Consider the following 19,788-nt stretch of genomic DNA (forward strand, 5'->3'; position numbering starts at 1 on the left):
GAAATTGAAGGTCCGCATTTATTGTGGGAAAGGCTTAGAAGAGTAATTGTCCTTTGCAGGAAACCTTTTGTCACTTTTATCCTTCTATTACTATTAGAAGGTATTTTATGTGTGATTATCAGAAGTGGTAAAGTATAGGACAATGATAGAAAATTCATTTTATAATTATCTTTTGGTAAACTAGCTCTTTTGCTCACTTGAATGGAAAGAGTGGGCAGAGTTCATAAAAATGCTGAATCCTTTGATGCCTTCAAATTGCTCTTCTACCCTAATTTTCCTTTTGCAGAATCTTTAAGGTTTCTAAAAGCGTTTAAAGCCATATTTGTAACTGTCTAAAAATGGACAAGAAACAAACTGAGCTTGCCTGGTATGTGCTCATTATCATGACAGAAACTTTAACGTTATTTAAAAATGCTGCTTCCTGGGGCTTCTCAGTTTCACATTCAAGGAGTGGGATCTGGTACTGTTACACACCTGAGGTGGAGTGTCTCCAATAGCAAATTAGGAATGTATGTATTTAGCTTGCAAATGTGGTTTTAATGTTTGTTTATTAAATACACTTTTTATAGAGTGCCTTCATCATTTCAGGCATGATTCTACATGGTGGTGTGAAACCCCAAAAAAGTGAAGTCCTCATTTCCAGCTGGTGGCACCTTTGCTGGTGGGAGGACAGCACTGACGTGGGGAGGACGTAGCCCTGGGGCTCTGTGTGTATCAAATGTGAGACAGTATTGAAACCCAAGTGTGGGCATCGCAGGCAGGGGCAGGAGGGGTTTACTGTGGGAGCACTTAGGGAGACACCTGTGTGATGGGGAGCTTCCCGCTGCAATGAAAAGGCGCAGAGCAGGTGAAGGTCGGGAAGAGAGAGGCATAATAAGCAAAGGTGAGGGCCTCTTGGGCCTGGCTCTGTGAGTTTTCACTGTGGTTCAGGTTACTGGAGTTGGATGCAGCCGAAAAAGCTCAGATGTGGCCCTGTGGCTCATGTTAAGGGGTCACAAGTGTGCCCTGTGTCAGGAATAGCACTACTTGCACTGGGGGCACTGATATGGAGAGGACAGAAGGAGATGACAGAGAGCTGAGGGGGCGAAATGAGGCGAACCAGCACTTCTCAGAAAACAGAAAAGAAAGCTTTTAGAGAGCTCTGAAAAGGTAAGTGGGCATGATTTTCCAATTCTGGGGAAGGAGTAGGAAGAACCCAGAGAAATTTTTGACTTTAGTTTTAATATAGAGCCAGTGACAGAGCTGGGGAATATAGGAGGAAGGCGGGCAGTTTATGAATGGAGTTTTGGGCACATACATACGCTCTGGCGTGTAACTGCAAACCTACAGATTCAGGCAGCAGCTGGCTTGTTGCCTCTGAAGCCCAAGGAAGCCTAGAAATCAAAGTTCAGAAATAATCAGCACCTGGATAGTTATTCTGATTAGTTCCTAGGATACAAGTCTGGTCAAATCACATTTTTTATATCATGATGATCTTTATCATTTGATAGTAAGTGGAAGCAATTTCTTTGTGACCAAAGCAGTTAGAAGATAAAATTACATGATTGGAACAAGGAATGCTGCTGTGCTCTTCTTGTTCCTTCTCACTGAAATGCTAATTCATCCCAGACACCCCAAGTTCTCCTCAGGAATTGTCAGGTCTCCCAAAGTTTCCTGAAGGAAATAGTTATATGAGAAGTCTAAGCAAAGACCAATAATCTTGACTTTGTTAGAGTGAATTAGAAGATCTGAGTTTTTCCTCTCTGAAGAGTAGCTCGATTACCTGTTAGCCTGGGCTAATGTTTAGCTATCATACCCACAGGTGGTCCAATGGCTTTGCCTGAGTGTTCTGGTTTTTCAAGCAAGGTTCCCCTGGAGATAGCTCCATAACATTTTTCAGACCATCTGAAAAAGACAACCGAGATCAGTAGCTCAATTGTTCTGGTTCCTGTATCAAAGTTGGCTCACAAAGAAAGGTTTTTATGTTGTCTACATTGTGCTCTTAAAGCATTAGCAGACAGTCTTAGCAACTTCTTGCCATCCTACCCCAGGAAGTTCAGAACGTATGTAAGCCTCTTTCCTTGAGTGTATTACTTTTATTCATCTAGATTTCTGTTTTAGTTACTTTCTATTCACTGAGATACAATACTTGACATGCACAACTCAAAAGAGCAAAGGTTTATTTTGGCTTAGAGTTTATAAATGTTTCAGGTTAGAGTTGGTGGGCTCTGACATGACACAGGAGGTTTGCTTAGGCACTGTGGACAGGAAGCAGAAAAGGATATCAAGAGAGGAGCAGGGAAGAAATAGCCCAGGCCATGCCCCTAAGTGACCCACCTCTTCTGGCCAGACCCTGCCTCCTAACAGCAAGTCATCTGTAAGTTCTCACAATACAATCACCTCCTCAAGGTCCTACCTTTAATGCATGGGGCCTTAGGGAACATCCAGATACAAACTATAACAACTTTCAATTACAAATGGCAGCATTAGTTTAAGTAAGGTGTCTATGTCTTTTATCCATGCTTAAACTTTCTCTGAGACATCTCGTCTCAAAAAAAAAAAAAGAGTTATAAGAAAATGCCTGTTTTTCTAGTTATATTCCATTATAGAAAGAATGCATAGCTTCAAAAATAAGATGCTGAAATTCTAAACCTCAGTGTGATGATACTCAGAGGCACAGCCTTTGGCAGGTAGTCAGGTTTAGAGGCGGTCATGAGGCAGAGCCCCTTAACAGGGATTATTGCCCTTAGAAGAGCCACTGACACCAGGACCAGCTCTCTGTACTCTGGAGACCCAGCAGCTAGGAAGAGAGCCTTGGTAGGTCTCAGCAGTGCTGGCCCACTGATCTCAGACTACAGCCTCCAGAACTTTCAGAAATAAATGTCAGTCATTCAGACCATCCAGACCGCAGTATTTTCTATGGCAACCTGCACTAAGACAATATTCAGTCTTGGAGAACTTTACAGCCGTTCCACTTGTTGTCCTCTTTAAAGAGCATATGTCCAATTCCAAAGTGGCCTTCTCATACTCATGATTCTGTCCTTTCCGGGACACGTGCTCTCTAAATTTCAGCACTGTCCTTATCAATGCCACAGGACAATACAACGATGTGCTTTTTTAGTTAGTGCCTATTGGGATAGATTTTTAAAGTAGGCTGCTTACAAAAGAACCATGGGACAGGGAACCCTCCTGACTCTCAGCTATATTTTTCTGTGATGAAAAGCCCTCACAGGCAGAGAAAATATTGGCTACAAAAAAAAAATAATGATATCTGTCTATGCACTGCTGCACAGTAATGAGACTGAGCTCTCCTCTGTGGCCTATGAAAATCAGTCTCATGACTTTATGATGTGTTCCATTCATACTGCAGAGCGACCCCACTTAATTCTTTCCTTATTCAGAAGGCAAATTGATGGAAGCCAGGTGGAATGGAATGGGGCACAAATGATATGATTTGAATATGTGTTCATAAATATTCTAGGACAGCCTTGGGGATAGAGCATCTCAACTCTGAGAAGAACAAAATCAATGATTTTATTAATCCCTATGATGCTTAAATTAAGAAGGTATCACTTTTCTGTGTTTTTGCTTGGATAAGTGGAAATATACAGAGCGAGGGGAACATCCTCAAGGTACTTAGAAGAGCAATGGTAGAGTCAAATCCACAGCAAGCCTGAGACTTCTGCTGTGCAGGGTTCTCTACTCTAGGATGGCCCATGATTGGACTCAAACTTTATCTCCCCACCTTGGAAATTTTTAATAATTATTGAATAAGAGGCCACATATTTTCATTTTGCACTGGGTCACACAAATTATGTAGCTGCTGCCAATCACAAGTTTTGATTATTTTGCACATATCCTTTGGATCTTATACTCTGAAATTATGACATCTTTTAACTAAACACTGTTAAGAACCTGATACAATGGTGGGCATGGAGTGGCTTTCCCAATGGCAAATTTCAAAGTCAGAGTTTCCAGGATTTGTGAGGTCTATGACTTTACTCTTTATTGTTCCTTAAGAGTGAAGGAAATAATGTGAACTATAAAAAATTGCCCATAGAGAACACAAAGGTGTTTGGCAAACTGGCAGTGGTAATGTGAAAATCCGTTCAAGTGTTTATAAATTTGGAATTCATTTAAAATCGTGAACTAGAGCCTGACTTTGTGATGGTTTTGTTGCTGAACTGTAAAGTGTTATAAATAAATGACTGTACATTTTAAGTTTTTGTCCTTTTACATTTAAGTCATCGAGTATAGGCATGACTGTATGAAGTATTCTACCCCAATTTAATTGCATATCCACAGCGAATGAGCTTTCATGATTTTGTCTTGAAACATGTGACCTCTCAGAGTAGGCGATGTTATAAAATCTGCCTTCATCCTTAGCTCCAAAGTGGATTAAAGTCATCAATTGTTGACTTGCTGTCATTTATTCTACTTTTTGTTTTGGTAGAGTTGCTATATAAAGAAAATATTTGTGTGATCATGTACCATTCTTTTGACATTTAGGGACTCTGTAATTCAGCTATTTTATACCTTTTTTTTTTTTGAAGTTACTGGTATAAGAAAACCTCTTTTTATTTTACCTTGTCTTCCTTCTGGCTGGGATGGGTGTGGGATTTCGTTACTCAGAGTATTTTGGTAGTGACTGCGGGGAGTTTTAAGGTTAAAAAGGGTGGGGGGTATTAACGGAAGCTAGTGGACTAAAGACAGGGATGCTGCTCAGCATCCTGAAATGCACCCTATAGCATTCCCAACCAGGGACTGTTGGTTCTCAGGTTATGTTCTATCTGAGAAACTGGTTGTGCAGTTTACAACTGAGCTAAGAGTTAGACCTGCAAGGGGAAGTGGGTACGCGGACCTGTAACTGAGGAACTTGACAGTGACGAAGTTAGTGTCAGTGCCTAGACTGACAATTATTTTTTAAGGTAGACATCAGAAAGTGGTTTTCTGTGCAAAAATACAGAGGTGCAGGGACTAAAATAGTGTTCTGTCAGTTCAGATCTGGCCACATTTAGTCTGAAAAGCCAAGAATTTTCTTGGGATACTTAGTCTGAGTTAATATATTGGTGTTTCTAATACCTCTCAAAATGTTCCTGTGTGTTTTGTGCATGTATGTGGTGATAACACATCATAAGATCTACCCTTTTAACACATTTCATCAAATTGTACACATTAAATATGTGCAGTTCTTTGTGTACTAATTATTCTTTACTGAGACTGGTGGGTTTTGTTCTTGGTTTTCCCTCCCCTTCTCTTCCCTTCCCTCCCCTCCTCTCTTCTTCCCTCCCTCTCCTATCCCCCCTTCCTTCTTTCTTTCCTCCCTCCCTCCCTCTCTCTCCCCTCCTTCCTTCCTTCCTTCCTTCCTTCCTTCCTTCCTTCCTTCCTTCCTTCCTTCCTTCCTCCCTTCCTTCCTCCCTCTCTCCCTCCCTTTCTCTCTCTCTCTCTCTCCCTCCCTTTCTCTCTCTCTCTCTCTCTCTCTCTCTCTCTCTCTCTCTCTCTCTTCCTTTCTTGTTTTCCTCCTGACAGGTCTGACTATGTTACTTAGACTGCTCTTCAAAACTCTCAGTGTAGCCAGAATTACAGACATACACCACCACACCTCACCCTAGTAATGCTATTTTAAAAATACATTGACATCACTTGTTGAAATAAAGATTGAAAACTTGCAGAGCAAGATCAATATTTTAAAATTCAGGTGTGCTTGGCACCTGAAATTAACAGGTGTTTCTGGATCATCACTTATGCAATGGGCATCAGGCTGGGTACCATAAAGAATGTAAGCATGAGTTTTGGTTCCTGCCTTCAGAAAGACACCGGATGACTTAGAAGAGAAAGACATATGCTTAGAGGGAAAGAAATAGTTTGAATTCCAAACAGTCACAACTTAGTGAGATTAGGCCCTTTTGCATTTCAATTGTGGTTCACCAGAGTAGGGTCAGTAGCAAGCTTTTGAGAATATTGTTCAGAAAGATGGAAAAGCTCCTTATGTCTGGGAAGCTGAAAATTATACTCCCTGATTCATGGTGTGAAGGAGATGTAGTACTTAAATATATACAGCTAGGTCTCATTATTAGGGGTTGCTGATTTTTGCAGTTCTCACCTGCCATCAGCATGTGTGTGAAGAGCTTTGCCACCCACAAAAGAGCCTCTAGGACTTTATGATCCTGTTCACAGGGTTATGAGTAACCTGCTGTTTCACAGTGCAAGCAAGCATCTCTTCTGGGAAGCTAAGAGCTGGTGATGTTTGATGCCTGCAATAAAGTTGCCAGTAGGTGCTGGTGGGAAATATAATGGCGTTGTATTAGATGGCAGCTGAGGAAAGTCTTTGATCAAGCAAATGGGTGATCTATGGACACCTGCACAGACCTCGGGGCACAAATAAAGCCAGATCCACTCACCTTATTTCTAGAACACCTGGCCCTGTCCACCTTGGGCAGCTTTCCCAGAACTGCTGCCCAGGCTCCCCAGGACAGTTTCTTTCCTTCTTTACCTTCTGAATGCTAGTGTTTCATGTAGAACCAAAGAAAACCTGTATTCTTCCTCAAGGTTTTCTTCCTTTTTCTGGCTAAATCTCTACTTCCTGCCATCTGGAAGGAAACTGGATTCATTAGATCAGTATTAGCTAAAATGCAACACACACACACACACACACACACACACACACACATACACCATTTAAAATATTCCAGTGGACATATTGAAAAATTAAAAAAGAAATTTATTAATATATTTTATTTAAACTAATACATCCCAGGAAATATCATTTTAAAATTTGTTTGACTTTAGTCCCAGTACTTTATTTTGCGAAGAGGGTGCTAGTATAAATACAAGATAAGGGTACACTAAACGTCTTTTATTGACTGTTGCCTGGGGGAGGTTATCAATCTTATTTCCGGATTTGGCTCCAAGGTTCCCCTAGATATTTACTACCGCTTATCCCTGGCTACACAGAGATTCACTTCAGTTTTGTCATTATGGTATATAATTCAGACAGCAGAGAATCTGCAAATGAGTATACATGAATAAAATAAAATTCAAATAAATACATGTAATGTTCATGCCTTCTTGAAGTTTTGGAATTTCTTTTTTTTGGGGGGTGGGGGGAGAAGGTACTGGGGATTGAACTCATGACCTCATGCTTGTGCTGTTGACCTAAACCCTTGACCCAGTTCTGCAATTTCTATAAATTTAAAAATGAGCAATGTATTATTATTGTTTTGGGTCTCAATTATTGTGTTGTACATATACCAAATTTAAATACATCATGATAAAATCAGAACATTCTACCAGTTTTGCTAATAATAAATAATTTGATAATAAAAGTTGATTAAGTTGTTTATATATTCTATTGCAGTGACTGAAGTGTTACTTTTATATACTTTGATGTACTGTAGGCTTTACCATGGACTATTTGTAACACAGGTTATTTATAATTGTAGAAAGACCTGTGCTGTCTGTGCTGCAATGTAGAATCATGGACATTTTGTGCATTTCTTCCAGGGACTTAGGTTGTAACATGCAGGACCAGGTGGGAGAGGGCTGTGTTGCTGAGGGGAGTCTTGCTGGAGTGGAAGTTAGCCTATTAAGTAATGGAAAGAGGTCTTTCAGTCAACACTAATGGCAGAAGTGGGAGCACATAGTAAAAGATAACAATGAGTTGAAGAATTATTAGCAATCAGTACTATTAGAATGTAATCATGAATCAAGGAGGATGGGCTGGTTGTTGGCAGGTGAATCTGAAGAGATCGGTAAGTAGCTGGTTACACAGGGTCATGTGTCTTCCTGTGTGGCTGGACTCTGCTGTGCAGCAGATTTCTGACACTACCTGCCACTTAAACAAATGTTTAATAATCTTCCTCTTTCTGTCTTGACCTTGAAGATCATGTAAACAGTGTAAAGCTTTCACTAAAAAGTGAAGAAAGTTTTTAAAGATTAATTTATAATAAAATAATATTTATTTCATTTTGTAAATTGTTGGATATAATCTCACTATTGGATATAATAAATCAATAAGAAGCTTAAATTAAATTGGATATAGAATAATGTTATATGCAATAGCTCCAAATGCAGGCCAGTAGAGGTGTGTTGTATTGATGACATCAACACTATGTGAGCTTTGCAGGGATGTGAGTTCTAAAATGATAAATGACTTTGGCTATTTTTCAGCATAAAACAAAGTGCAAAGTAGGGGACCACTGGAAAAATTGCTATGCATAAGAAATGCACAAGTGCCCTGTGTTTGGGGAAGAGTGTGTGGTCTCCCACTTGGTACAGGGCATCTGGGATCCCTGGCCTCACTGCTGCCTCCCCATCACTGTGACAGCCCCAAAGTCCCACAAGCATGAGGAGTAGATAAGGTTTCTGCTGAGAAATTCTGCTGTAAACCAGGAAGGATGAAGCATTGCTCAGAGAATGCATGCTCAATCCTATCTGTGCGTGGACAGATGATTCTAGAGTGCTTCTGATTTGAGTTTGAGGAACATAAAGGGAGGAAGCAGGCAATCCACTGCAGGATGACTGGAAATTCCCCCCACGAGATGTTATGGAACATGGAATGAGGCCAGCACAGCATGGACGAAGGAAAGAGCATGCAGATTCCTAATGAGGCACGATAGGAAGACAGAGATTGATCAGGTGAGGGACAGAGCACTGTCTGTGTGAGTGCCAGACAGTGGCACTCCCCTGCCCTGTGAGGAGAATGGCTGTCAGTCTATGAAACAGAGAACAAAATGCTTGAGAAATAAATACAGGAAAGGTGATCAGACTAGTTCTGCCTGCCCCTGTGTGTAGGTGTCCTGAGATGGGCGGGGGACACATGTTCTATGCGTTTATGAACATATTTATGTATATATGTCTTCATGTTGTATATGTTTACACAGGATATACATATAAGGTATGTAAACATCTTTATAAATGTATACTTACATTATCTGCATATTTACATGTGTATGCATTCGTCATACACATGTGTATGTATGTAACATAGATGCTAATGTGTGAGTCAAAAATTATCAGGACAAAGCTTATATCTAAAATTGCCAGAGCACTTAACCAGGAAAAACAGGTGGCAAAGGGATGAGCAGAAAATCTGGAGTGGAACTTTGGGGAAAGGTGGTACTTAAGGGGAAAGAAGAAAAGGAGGCCACAGAAGAGAGGGTTAATTAATGAAGAAATATGTCCAGGGAAGAAGCATTACCAACAAGGTCAGATTCAAAGAAGTTTCTGATATGTGTTCTAAAATAATGCACACAAACATATACATACACTCTTACACACACACACACACACACACACACACACACACACACTTTAGTTGCTTACCAACAAAATATCTTTTGCAGAGAATTGATCCTTCACAAACATGTGAGGAAGGGTTTTGTAGGCAGAGTAATAAAAAAATCATGGTATCCATGTATCTATTTGCCTGCCTTCCTATTTATTCATAAATGTGTCATAAGATGTAGGTGCTTATATAAATGCTTGTGTATTTACTACAAAAGTATATTTATAATCTCCTTTGATCTTTTTTTTTTTTTTTTTGGTCTTTTTCATTTTTACCGGTACCAGGGATCGAACTCACGACTGCCTGCTTGCAAGGCAGGTGCTTATGCCGCTGAGCTAAATCCCCAGCCCCAATCTCCTTTGATCTTACCTTGACATTTACCAAGATATGGTTATGATATAAATGATTAATATTTAGCAGTCTGAAAGTAATAGATATTTGTACCTTGTCTTGCATCATTTTATAGATTTTAATCATTACAAGAGAATCACTTATCTTTAATTTTCTTACTTCTGAAGTTTTAGATGGACCAAAAGACATTATATGTGGGAGACAACTCCAGTGACTCTCTTTGAATCCAAAACAGTTACTGTGACTTTGATTATTTGGAGAGTCATTTCCTTATACTGATATGTAAAAAGCTGCAAAGTCTATAGCCATCAGACAGTCCTGTTTCCTCGCATAGTGTTCTCCACAATAGAGGACTGAGCACATGAGATGTTAGAGCAAATAGTTTTGGGAATGCCAACTGGATAAGAGCCTCAAGATTAGAGGCTATGATTCCCCAGGACACAAGAGTTTGCATATCAGAAACCAAAGTGATAGCCCCCCAAAACAATTCCACTGCTACCTTAATTGAGTTATGTAAATTGATCCTTCTGCATACCTATATCTCTGCAAATTACAGAGATCCATGCTTGCACCTGGCCAGCCAGCTCAAATTACTCAGTAATCCCCGACATCCTGACTATCACCCATCCCTGAGCCACCCCCTTTCTTCACAAGATAATAAATGCTGGGAGAGGCCTAGGATCGAGGCCTTTGTCCATATGTCCTCACAAGGATTGGATTTAGGACCCTTTGGCTGTCCTTAACTTGAAATATGCCTTTGTGTCTTTACTCTCGCTGTGGATAGCACTGGTGATGGTAGATTGGAATTAACCTGCTGGGATTCCAATAACATCTCAATGGGATTACAAATATAACTTTTGGATTGTTAGGAAAACTAGAAAGAAGATTACAATACTTGGATGACTGAACTCAATATTTGGGTTTGCAATAATTACATTTAGATAAGCAGACAAAGGAGTATTCATTTCAGATTCATATTTTGCTAAGAATGTACTTTTTTCCCCCAAAATTCAGTTTGATACGTATGCAACCAATGCCCAATCTTAAGGGCTCAAGGTCATTCAGAGAAATCTGTTCAGTAACCATGATAATGACCAATACACTATTCCCATCTTGCAGAAGATCTGAATGCCTGAGAAAATTAAAGTTTTCACATTGCCTAGAAGGTTCATTGTATTGACAGTATTTTTACTGGAGCTCCTAGGGTGCTTAATGGAGCCTAGCATGAGTTGGATTCTGAGAATATGTTATATAGAAGAAAAGAGACAAGATGTCCACAGTGAACCACACACATGGCTTAATAGCTAACAGGTCTTCCTGCAGTGGAAAAATGTCATTAGCAGAGACAAGTTTGAAAATTTAGTGACAAATTTCATTAGCACCAAGACTCCCCATATCTTTAGGTTAATTCAACTTGATGACTGTTAGCTAGCATGAAGCCTAAATTCTTCCCTGCAGTGAAATAGGCTTTCCTTGTCAAACTCAATAGTTTGAAAAACACTGAAGACAATGACCTCTCTAGTGTATTTGACGCTCACAGCAGGCCATGTTATAACAGGTTGTTCTTGGTATAATAATTCAGATAATTACTATATTATTACCAGTGTTGAAGCATTTTATTATCTTCATTTGCTCTTCAGTTTTAAAACAAAAAGTAACAACAAGAGAAGACTTACTTTTGATTTTAGAGATTTTATGTCAATCCAATGAGTAGGCCAGCTTTCCTGTTTCTGGTACAAAATACCTACAAAATAAAAGTCAAGAGTTTTATATTGGCTCATGGTTTCCGAGGTTTTAGTCCATGGTCAGCTGGCACCAAGGCAGGAGCCTTATGGCAGAAGAACATGGTGAAAAGCAAAGGCGAAGAATGCCAGTGAGATACACTCTCCAAAGCCTGGGACTCACCCAACACTGGGTTCAACCTCCCAACAGCACATTTGGTATGAATGGGTGGACTAATCTATGGAAAAGTACAGCATTCTCACTATTCAGTCACCTCTCGTGAGTCTCCTAATGCAGCTAACTTGGGAATTATGCTTGAATCATATCCAGTGATATGTTTTCTAAATGCTTTATGCTTATATTGAAACTCATACTTAACAAATAAAAGTTTGTCACTCACAGTTCAAAGTCTATGTTACAGTATTAAAATTTGAACCCAAAATGCTGCCTGTGTTCACAGAGAAATATCGAACTAAAGTAATTCAAATTCAGGTTTTTCATCTTATTGAAGTTCCGGAGCAACTGGTACTGGCCCAAAGGTGACGTGAAACTAACCATAAGGCAGGACACATGCAGGTGTGCACAGGAATAGGGGGCTTGCTCACAGAAGTGTGGGACTTCTGTGAGTAAAGATGCAAGACCAAGTGGGTCCCTGCAACTTGGGTTAGAAGGACCAGCACACATGTTGGTCAGAGTAAAAGTGACTTCTTTTAAGCCTGAATGTACCTGATTTATCTTAAGTTAATGTCAAAAAATCAGGCACATTTCTGGCACTAGAGTCAAGACGTGAAGTTTGGAATCCCAGACTAAAGTTTTTGTCTGTTTATACTATGCTGGGAAGCTACAAAAGGAAATCCAACCAGGATTACTCAGAGTCACTCACTGTAGTTATGACTGGAAATGGTCGTGATGAGTTCATCTGAATTCATACAACCATCATTGTGTCATTTTTTCCCCAGACATACTGTTCAAACACAGCACTGTGTAGTAAAATAAGCAAGTACATGAACTGAATCTAAGGCGAGCACTTAAGTTCTGAGCTATTTAACTTTAACCTTATTGCTAGAGTGCTGCAGCATGACTAACTGGAAGGTCCCTACATTTAACTGCTTTCATGCTGTAGATCATGAAGAAGGTTAAAGAAGAATAATTGAGATGTGTTCACTTTCAGCTGTACGTATGTTATTAAAAAATAGTAGTAAACACATGAACTATTAAAATTTAGAGAAAAAGCGGCTGGGGATTTTGCTCAGTGGCATAAGTGCCTGCCTGGCAAGCGCGAGGTTGAGAGTTTGATCATGGGTACAAAAAAAAAAAAAAAAAAAAAAAAAAAAAGACAAAAAGAAACAATTTTTGTCCCTCAAGGAGGTACATTTTGCTTATGAATGGTTGGCTCATGGTGAGAAGAAGAAGACAAGTTATAGTTGGTTTAATTATTGGCTACATCTTCCACAATTTGTTGCCCCCCCACCTTAAACCCAGAGCCTTTGCCTGAATATCAGCTGATAACTGAGTTGGTCTATTTTATTTTATTTTAGTCTTTTTGAGACAGGGTCTTGCTATGCAGTTCAGGCTGGCTTTGGGCTCACTTTGTAGCCCAGGCTAGTCTTGAACTTTCAACCATGCTCTTACCTCAACTTCCTGAGTGCTGGGATTACAGGAGTGCACCATCACATCGGCAGCCTTGAGTCAGTCTATTAGGAATATCCACACTCATTGTGATTGTTTCCAGACATCCCAGATTAAGAAAAACCCTACAGGAAGCCTTTTGTCACTGAAAATTGTATTACGTTATTACTATAAACCAAAAGTTGCATACCTTGAAATTCATATGTTGAACGCTTAGCCTCACTATGATAGTGTTTAAGGTGAGATTTTTAGGGAAGATAACTGGAATTTGACACGATCATGATGGTGGATCCTGATCTAATGGGAAGGCATAAGGACTCACTGCCTGGCTCTGTCACTCTCCCAGCCAGGGTGCACAAAGAAGAGGCCTTGTAATCACACAGTACAGCGGTAGCCCCTACAGCCCAAGAGGCCACAGCATGCACCACCTAGCCAACCCCTCAGATTTCCAGTGTCCATAAATATGGGGAGGAATTTGGGGTTGTTTAAGCCACTCACTCTATGTTATGGCAGCATAGTATATATTCATCCACTCAAAGTATGTTGTTAGATCTAAATCTTACCAGTTTTGGAGTGGTTTCCATATACCAGTAAAAACAATAAAGATGCTCCTTTTTCTTTTCTGACAGAAGCCACCACTGAAGCTGACTACAGTCCAACGTATGGTAAAGGATAGCGTGCTGCACGTCTTCTAGTGACCAAGTGTTTAAACTAAGATTCAATATGGCCTGAGAAACTCGATTTAACCTGGTATTACAGCCAATACTAAAAGGGGCTAAAAAGTAGTGGGGTTTATTAAGGCATATGGAGAATAATAGATGCAATGGGGAATTTGAAACGCCAACTCTCTGTGAAGAAATAATGCACTTCTATCTTCCCCGGTAAACGCTGTGTGTGCTCAAAGGGAGCACTTTGCCAAAGGCCTTCATTACGGCTAAATGAGACTACGCAACTCCCTTCCCACCTCATCAAACGGAAATTTGGGCATTTGGATGATCAAGGTTAAAAAATTGCAAGGTCAATCCTTCCTCTCTTGATTCGCCTGGCTTTGTGAAGCAGCTCTTACCGTCCTCTCTTTGCTATCCCAATCTCCTCTCCACAAAGGACTCTTGGCCAGTATGCAAACAGGACTAGGTCTCTGGACATATGGTATATTCTGCTGTCTATGACAGAAATAGCGCGATGTTCCGAAATGGGCATGTCCCTCATGGCACATAAGGACAAAGTGGAGACTGTTATGGCTGCCAAGTGTCACCCACCAGCTCTTGTCACACAGGCACTAACTCATTGACCTTGCTGAAATGTAAGTTTTAGCTTCAAGCTACTGAATTTTCCCAGATGTTTGCTCATTTTTAATTTGGCCAATATTTAAGCGCACGCAGGGCATTCTCAATAGGCAGATATTAATCTTCTGTATTTGCACACACATGGTTTGCTGTTCTCAGAGCTCTGTGTTGTTTTCCTGGCATTGGGGGGGGGGGTGGCAAATAAGCAAACAGCTGAAAAACCTTTGAAGTGCTTCGGAATGTGGTGCAAAGTTGGACACAGGAAAGAGATGACTCCAAGTTGCTTGTTATACCAATAACAGATGCAGACTCAGTCATGGAAATCAGAGACTTCCTCTCACTGTGCAGGATACACTTGACCTTTGGAATATCTCAAAATCTGTGTGTCTTGTGCTGTAGGAGATTTCTTCCTGCAATCTGGGCTGATTCCTCTTTGCTTCAAGTGTTTCTCCTGCTCTAATTAAATTGAAGCTGACAAGTTTGAGGCTGTGATATACAACAGCTGTTCATCCAGAAACACAAAAGAGAGATAAAGGGCATCTGAAGAGTTACATTAAATGATTCTCTAATTAGAAGAAAAATATTGACTACGTTTCTGTTCTACCAGAAGTGGAACTGATCAGTGGCTGTAAGAATGACATTTGATGTTTCTGCCTATGAGGACATTGCAGAGGAATTAGGAGACAGCATCAGAGTGCAGACATCTTTCTCTGCTCTTAGTTGTGTGCCTGGCATTGGTGAGGCTGGATGTGATGCTGATCCACGCCATGTTCAGCTAAACCTTCATTACTAGGCTTAGTATTCACTATATACTGACATCATCTTATAAATAACCTCTCATGGGAGCCAAATAGGCCTCATTGTATTAATGGAAGTTTGACCTCAGAGACGAAGAATGAATTACTAATCCATTTTCCAGGGCCCAGACAGAGAAGTGATATTATCTCCATCCGGTTAAGGGAAATAGTGCTGGGGCTGGGCAGTTTAGTTCAGTCTTGCCTCTACCACTGAAACTTATGAGAACATTGTCTCTTTCAGCCTCATTTTAAAAATAAATTCCTGGGAGAGATTAATGAGAGATATACAAGGAGTCTAGCACGGTACCTGCCACGTGGTGCTCTTTTGATTTTAATTAATATCATGATATTCTCAAAATAAAATGAGAAATTTCAAAAACTAAGAATGACACTTTGAAGTCACTATTTTGAGATGGTTATTTTGATGTAACTCTGTCATTTGGATTTAGAAGCATGTTGAGTTTGACTTAAAAAATGGTTTTAGTTTTTAAGGGAGTACCAAGCTAAGCAAGAAACATACTCGCCATGCTTGATTTCTCATACTAACCCCGTGACTAGGACCAGTACTGGTTAGGGTGAAAGTCAGCATAAAGATCAGGAACACCCACTGTGCATGTTGCTTTGAGATAAAAATAATTTTATATCTTGATATGATAATTCTGCAATGACTGCAACAAAGCAGCAGAATCAACATGATGCTATATCACGTCGCGAAACAGGTTTCCAAGACATTTCAAAGCTAAAATTCTATATTTACTTGAAATATCTCAAAAAATATACATGACTGGTAGAGGAGAACAACCGCAAAGGGCAAATGAAAAATTCAGGAGGAAAGAATAAACCCAGGTCCCTCTTATTTTCCTTCAAACTTCTGTTCCACTACCTATGACCCTATAGTCTAAAAATTGCAAGGCACACAAGTAGTTAACAGTCTTGGTGAAAATACTTCATTTACAAACGTACTTTTCCACGTCTAAATTTCTTTCATCCCTGCAGTGCCCTTTTGCCTGACTTGATTGAAATCTCTTCCTTTCTGTCTTCTAGATGCATTCAAATTCTACTGATGTGTGACTCCAGAGAAAGTTCTTAAATTAAGGAGCTAGTGCAAATCTTGTAAACGGATCCATCCCCAAGGGTGCTTTTTTAAACACTAGTTAAGTACTCTTGGAAAAACAAAGAAGAATTTTGCTGTTAAATTAGTTTTGCAAACACTGGACTTCATTTCTTTTTCCTAGGAGAGACATCTAGCATCCATTCTTGCCTTTAGGATTCTAAGTAGACTACTTACATTTGTCATAACGGTGTGTGAAATGTGAGACCAGGGAGCCCACTCCCTAACTCTCTTCTGATTAAAAATCTCTTAGTCTGGTTTTCTACACACAAGACAGATTTGAAAGTACTTCTTTGGGAAACTGGAAGAATCAATGGTATTACATAAGAGAATAAGTAGCCTTGTAAACTGTCTCCAGTAAGCCTAGGTTGGAGGATGCCCGTTGAGTAGTTAAAAGACCTAGAGAATAGTCCAAAGAATACGTAAGAAGGACATAATATAAGGAAGAGCCCATGGCCCTGATAAAGGAGAACAAATAGAATACCGTATTTCAGGGTGAGATAGTGTCTTACTGAAAATTGATGGGAGATTTTGCAAAATGCAAAATGGCTTTATATCCAACTAACAGAACCACTTGTATGAAATTGTCTGTCTCAAGGTAGTGGCTTGAAAATGTCACTTAGTTTAGTACTTCCATCTTCCATTTTATCTGGAGGACGCTCACAACACTAGTTAAAAGCTTTCACATTCCAGGTACGATGCTTAACGGAGCATAAATCTGACGGCTAGTAGGGGAAGGAGACAGTAACTTTTCTTGAAAGAGTGTTGCCTGGAGTTTATTCAGGAGGATAAGGATGATTTTTTTTTTTTTTTTTTTTTGGCAGACTGAACTTCAAGGCCAAAGTGATATGTAAATTAAAATATTCAGGATAACTTGAAGCAGGGAGCAGAGATTAAAGTGTCTCTAGTTAGGGAGAACTTAGGTTTAGAAATTATTCCATAAAAATAATAAAGTGAAATGCTAGCTTTGAGGATTATATTTCGGTTTGAGAAAACCACAAAATAGTAAAAAAAAAAATGTAGTAAATTATGCAAGTTTGTCTTTGGAATTTATGCAAATTTGAAAATCTTTTGGTTTAAACACACTTGTGTCATGGATGTTCTTCCCTTAAAAAAATAGTCATTTTTATTCTGTTATTTTCCCACTCAGCTTTCCCTAGGCTGTCAAAAGCACAAGCTGCAGGGGTAATGATAGGAAGATGATGGCTGAAATGCCAGCCCTAATTAGAGGCTTGATTGCTCTGTAATTAAAAAAAGCCTATATTTGATGTGGACAGTTCTGAGTTGTCAGGTTAGAGTGAATCAAATATGTCTGTACTTTCATTTTGAAATGTGAAAAATGTGAATGTGCATTATTTATATTGTATTTCAATGGCTATAATTAATTATGTGTCTGTGTAATGATATCCCTAAAGACAGTTGATTTTATGTTCAATCTGTATGTGCATTTGCAAAGCTAATTTGTTTCATTACAATTCTTAAGGGTTTATTTGAGCTAAACTCAGGAGGTCTTGCTGGGTGTAAAATTCACAAAGTACAAAGTGAAAGTCCAATTTCAGTTTTTACTAGTAAGCTCTTCAGTGGCTGAAGCCATGTACTAGATATTATTGCAGTAAGTATCAGCGGTCAGTAAAAATAGACATACTGCAACCTCAAAAAGTGCTTTTTTGTTTGAAAAATGTGAGTAAAGTAAATGAACATGTTGCAATTTGAACTCCTTTACTAAACGGAAGAAGAGTATGTTTATTCAATAAAATATTAACCTTGCAGGGTAAGTTGATCACTTTTTCTTGACAGCATGTAACATTTTGAAGACATTTTGCTTCTTCTTAAAATTGTCATTCCTTACTATTTTTATTTTCAATATTTGCTTAATATGCAAACACCTGATGTTAAAATTTCAAAAATATTCTTTCAAGTGGCATGGATTAAGCATTTTTTCTTTGTCAGTATCAGGAGTTCATTGATTTACTTTCTATGAGACCTACATTTAATTAGGAACAGTGAAAATACTATATCTTAAACTCATTGTATTTAAATTTCTTCATGTAGTTGGATATTAGCCATTAAAGTGATGTTTACCAAGATTATATATTTATTATTTCATCTACTCATACTGTTATTGGAATATCCTGGATAGGCCAAAATATTATCGAGTAGCTCCTTCTAAAATGACTCGCCAATTAAATATTCCTGGGTCTTCAGTTGCTTGCCTTTCCTTCCAGAGTTAGATTACAGGTTCTTCTCTTCTTGGACAAAGAAACGAACAAAATGAGCAAAAGGCAATGGCCAAGTTTATTTGAAAAAGTAAAAGCGAGAATGAGAGAGAAACTGGCTCTGCAGGGTGAGCTTGAGCCAAGTAAAAAAGGCAAAAGCAAGATAAGAGGACACCCCGGAGGATGCAGGGCAGGCTGTCCTGAAGAAAGTCACGATAGCAATCTCTTCTTGACATCTGTGCGTTTTTATCTGTTGAAATTTTGAGGAAATCCATAAAATTTCTCCACACAGGTCTTGAAAGGTGATCCTGGAGCCCCACTTCTCAGACTGGAAAACCTGCTGGAGCTCCCACAAGAAATCCACATGCAGGGCTTTGGAAACTGCTGTGTGTGTGTGTCCAGGTCATATCACTAACGGTTCTGCCTGCTTCCCCAGTCAGCTTTGCCACACCCTAATCTCCCATGTTAACATGATAAATAACTAGCTTCTTCTAGTCATGTTACATTTAATCAATAATTCACTGTGATATGTTCAAGGTGGTACTAAAGTTAATTTTAATATTAAAGCAATAATGTTAATATTAATCACTGAATGTTCAAATAATATTTAGTCTCAAATAAATGGATTGGTATTTATGCGATGTGGGTGCCCAGTTCCTTCGTCAGTACTTATTTGCTCATTTTCAACCTCATGGTGATAGTTAAGACCAGCTGATTATTTTATTTTATCCAATTTCAGAGATCACTACTCTCAAGAGGATGAAGCCATTATTTCTCTATTTGGTGTTTTCAGAGACCATTAAGCTTATCTCATCCACACTAGGAAACAAAGCAATTTTCTATCCAAGGTATTTCTGATTCTCCAGAATTCATTTTTCTTTAGATTTAATCCTACACTTCTAGAAGTCAGTCCACCTGCGTACAGCAAAAAACATGGTCAAGAACTTGAAGGTGAGGAAAACAATCTCTGAGATCCTAAGTTATTGCCACAGTGTCTCCAACTTTCTCCTCATGGTGACAATGACTCAGCTTCAGATTTAAATACAGAAAAGCATACATTATTAGAAACAGAATTGCAGCACAAACTACCAGAGAATAGAGGAAACAGAAGTGGTCCATCACAGGCCCCCTCTAGCAAATAAATGGCCATCAGAAAACTCAAATTAGGTGCCCACAGAGCACAGTGCACAGAAGAATCCCAGAAGGTCAGTGATAAAATGTTTGGGAACACTTCTGGGAAGGAAGAATTTTTATAACCCACACAGGAGACAAGAGAAGACACTGGGCAGGAGGAAACCAGAAACCAAGACTGTAGGAACACGTCAGAAAGGCCTCTATGTCAGATACAGTAAGAGGCACTGCAAGATGGGCATGCACACCAGGTCTATCGCAAGGGATGTGGTGAAGTGAA

The 19,788-nt window shown here is 39.3% G+C and overlaps 1 long non-coding RNA gene across 1 annotated transcript; it reads left to right on the forward strand.

Annotated features, from left to right (window-relative positions):
• Window positions 1-872: 872 nt before the first annotated feature.
• On the forward strand, window positions 873-19,013 carry LOC134471762 (uncharacterized). Its single transcript, XR_010041365.1, has 2 exons — window positions 873-1,149; window positions 13,597-19,013. It is a non-coding gene; the product is annotated as an uncharacterized LOC134471762 (long non-coding RNA).
• Window positions 19,014-19,788: the final 775 nt, after the last annotated feature.

The sequence above is a fragment of the Cavia porcellus genome, unplaced genomic scaffold (assembly GCF_034190915.1).
Source record: "Cavia porcellus strain 051 isolate PalLab524CR breed Dunkin Hartley unplaced genomic scaffold, mCavPor4.1 scaffold_20, whole genome shotgun sequence".
NCBI classification, from domain to species: Eukaryota; Metazoa; Chordata; class Mammalia; order Rodentia; family Caviidae; genus Cavia; species Cavia porcellus.